Consider the following 4,187-nt stretch of genomic DNA (forward strand, 5'->3'; position numbering starts at 1 on the left):
TTTTCTCTCTCTCTCTCTCTCTCTCTATAAATCATCTCCTGAAAACACAAGGAAACACAAGATTTCTCTTCATTTATTGTTCTATCCGCCTTAGAACTCGTTTTGGAGCATCAAATCATCAATTTTTCATTGAAATCAAGTGTTTCTGTTCTTGAGTTTACGGCCATACACCCTTCAAATCTTCAAACCTTCAAGGGCCGCATACCGTTTACAGCCGTACACCTTTCAAAAGTTCATATTTCCTTGAAGAACACCGTTCACGGCTGCAAACCCTTCAAGGGTCTCTTCACGGCCAAGAACAGTCACGACCGTAATCCCTTTCATGGCCGCAAACCCTCCCAATACTGTGAATCGTGGTTAAAAACCCACTAATCCGATTTAATTGAGTTCCGGTAACATTCTTTAACCGAAAGCATGTGTTTTTCTAACACTATATCTAACAAAATCACTAATTTAGATGCATATTATGTATTTAATTGTTATTAGGATTCCTTTAAGTGCCACACACATCAATTTCAGGGTCTTTGTTTCCAGTTTCTTTGATCGACGCTTTCGCACAACAAATGGTGAGTTCATACCCTATGCTTTTATGTAATTGATACATTCAGACGATTTCCATATTTTTATAAAATACTTAGATATTTTATCCCTTTTGTAATATCTTGAGCATAAGGGACACTTTCAACTTGAAAACATAATTTCATAGTTTTCAGAACAATTCACAATAAAAGTACATAACATTTCATGCAAACTATAATGGGTATAGTTTGGGGAATTCATTACACAGTTTTTACCGATTCAGGCTATATACAAGGGCAAACATATAAACTATGGCAACTTTAGTTTATGATATTCATTACTACATTCGGATAACAAGAGTATAACACCAAATAATTATTTAAGTATAATTATTAATACTCTACCAAGTATACAAACGGTTTCAATTACGATAAAACAATATAGAACTACATGTAAACTAGTTAATACAGGATTGTGAGACAACTCTTCAATTGTACCCTTCGGGGTACTGGTAAAATCTTCAATGTTTAGTGTAACCAAAGTCTCCTAGAGGGAGAGCGTGAGATTTGTGAATAAATCTATTCGGGATTGACAATCCAACACCTAAACTGCTAGCTACAGTTAGGCAGGCATGCATGGGGTGACAAATATCATACCGTACGCCGCGTGAAGAACGTCGATGAGGTTTTCAATAAAACATACAATACTTACTGGTAGTAACCAGGGTTTTCATACAAAAGGTTTTCAATCAAAACAATGGTATACGATACAGCTGGTTGTTACCAGGCATTCAAACCATTACTAGATACACTACTACAGAACATAGTAACAAACATATATGTAAGAAAATATTGGATTTTCTTGGGAAACATACATATATTTTTAAAGAATTCAATGACAGGTTTTCTTTACAAAAACATTCTTATGAACTCACCAACTTAATGCTGATACTCTTTCAAAATCGCTTGTATTCTCCAGAAATCAGTAAACAGGTACTCCTACAGCGTTTTGAGAAGACGGAGCGTATAGAAACACGTCTTTTGCTTATTTTTCATACCTTTGATGTATACAAACAGTGTATCAAACATATGTGAATATTCATATGTTAATGTAACGGTTGTGTTTACTTTGCTTACTATGATGCAATTGTTGTGATACTACACACGACGTCCTCCACCCCCGAACGTTTCCGTCGTTTTGGTTTAGGGGTGTGACACTCACCAAGCCTTATGAGAGCTTGCCGAGTTCTCCTTTAAACAACGTCTGGACCTTCTACGATCTGACTCACTGAGTTAATCCTTAAACTTGCCGAGTTCATCTTCTTATGGTTGGAATATTGCCTTGAACTTGCCTAGTTCATCCTGGAACTCGTGGAGTACGTTTATGTTCAGGTTCATTACGAACCCAGATAACTAAGTCTTCTTCCGACTCAATACGCCACTCGATATAAGAATGGTTTGGAGAAATATACGACCCAACTCACCGAGTTGTATAAGTGACTCGCCGAGTCCCTCGATGTCCAAAACTATGCTGTCGATTTCAGATGGTCTAAAAGCACCCAAAACATAGATCTGACCTCCTAGGGTCCATATTACATGTAAAGCTACAAACTTGACATTCATGCATGGGGTCTTTGCCTCAAAAGGATAAAAAAATGAGGGTTATATGATGCATGGGGTTCCCATGGCTAGAAAATTGGCACCTTTATGCCATAGGAACCCCTAATGGTTCCATATTTGAGGTTAACACTGTACATTATGCTTTAAACCTGAAGGTGGCTTAGAAATGCCCTAAAAATGGCAAGATTCAAGCCTTAAAGAAGATCTAACAAATGAGAAGTCAAGGTTGAAGTTTTTTTTCACCTCAATCAAGCTAGAAATGCAACCAAGACTCTGGATCTACTTGCTTCTTCAAGAACCCCCAAGCTTCCACTTCTTTCTTCAAGCTTCAAACAACTTTAAACACACAAAAACATCTCAAGAACAATCAGAAAGCTTTAAGGTTTCGAGTTAGGGATTTTCTGGACTATAAGAGATGATGGAAGCTGAAATGGGACAAGATAATGTGTTTAAATAGGTTGCAAACCCTAAATATTAGGGTTTCACCCAGATAGTCTTACTCGCTGAGTCGGGCTCTCCAACTCGTCGAGTAGGTTACTTAAAACCCATTTCTAAGAGTCTGGTCTACTCGACGAGTTGGGCTTCTAACTCGCCGAGTCCCAATCTAAAACATGCAGTTACTTAAATTTAAATACATACCGGGAACCGGGTGTTACAAATCTCCCCTACTTATTTTAGACTTCATCCTCGAAGTCTGCTGCTGAATCCAGTAAAAGCTCGGGGTAGTGCTCTCTCATCTCTTCCTATGGCTCCTAAGTCCATTTTGAGCCCTTGTGGTGCTACCATTGCACCTTTACCAGCTCCACTCTCTTTTTCCTCAAATCCTTTGGCTTTCTGTCGAGGATAGCACCTGGCCGCTGGATGTGGTTGTCATCCACCTGAATATCATCTAGAGGTACCACCACTAAATCATCTACCAGTATAAAGGGAAAGAGGTCTCTTGCGCTAGTAAAAGACCTCGAGATGATGCACTGAGTGAACCTCGAAGAAGCAAATGGGGCTAAATTGCTAAAGACTTTGGACATGATTATATGACCTATGTAATAAATAAATAACCCCAAACCTATAAGGATGTTATGGATTCTTCAGAAGCACCTTCTAAGAAAGAGGCAATCAAAAGTGAGATAAACTCCATTGTGTAGAATAACACTTGGAAAATGGTAGATTTGTCACTTGGGAAAAAACTAACTGAGGACAAATGGATATTTAAGAAGAAGTTTAGACATGATGGTATCATTGAGAAGTACAAAGCTCGCTTAGTAACTAAAGGGTATTTTCAAAAGGAAGGTCAGACTTCTTTGATATATATTCACTTATTACAAGAATTACATCAATTCATATATTGGTAGCAATTGCGGCCATTCATAATTTTGAGATACACCAAGTGGGTGTGAAAACTACTTTCTTGTATGGTGAACTAGATCAAGAGATATACAATAATCTGCCAGAAAGGGTTTGTGGTTAAAGGTCAAGAAGACAAAGTTTATAAGTTGGTTAGATCACTTTATTGACTAAAACAGGCTCCAATTCAATGGCATGAGAAGTTTGACAACACATTACTTTCTAATGGTTTTAAAATTAATGAATGTGATAAATGTGTTTATGTCAAACAATACAAGAATGCTTATGTCATTATATGCTTGTATGTGGATGATATGCTTTTAATGGGTACTAGTTTGCATGTGATAAATCAAACCAAGAAAATGCTACAATCCTCCTTTTCCATGAAGGACATAGAGTAGTAAATGTGACCCTTGGGGGTAAGAGTTAGAAGAAGTTTTGAAGGTTATACTCTTACCCACTCCCATTATATTGAAAGTGTACTAAAAAAGTTTGGACACTATAATGAGAAGCCGATTGTCACCCCATTTGATGCTTCTAGCTAGCTTAAGAAGAATTACAGTGATAGTGTAGCTTAGTTAGAATATACACAAGTTCTTGGTAGCTTAATGCATATTATGAACTATACAAGAACGAACTTACCATATAGTGTAAGTATATTGAGCTGCTACTCCCACAATCCTTTGAAAGATTATTGATATGCATTAG

Source organism: Lactuca saligna, chromosome 8 (genome assembly GCF_052625555.1).
Source record: "Lactuca saligna cultivar CGN05327 chromosome 8, ASM5262555v1, whole genome shotgun sequence".
Classification (NCBI taxonomy): Eukaryota; Viridiplantae; Streptophyta; class Magnoliopsida; order Asterales; family Asteraceae; genus Lactuca; species Lactuca saligna.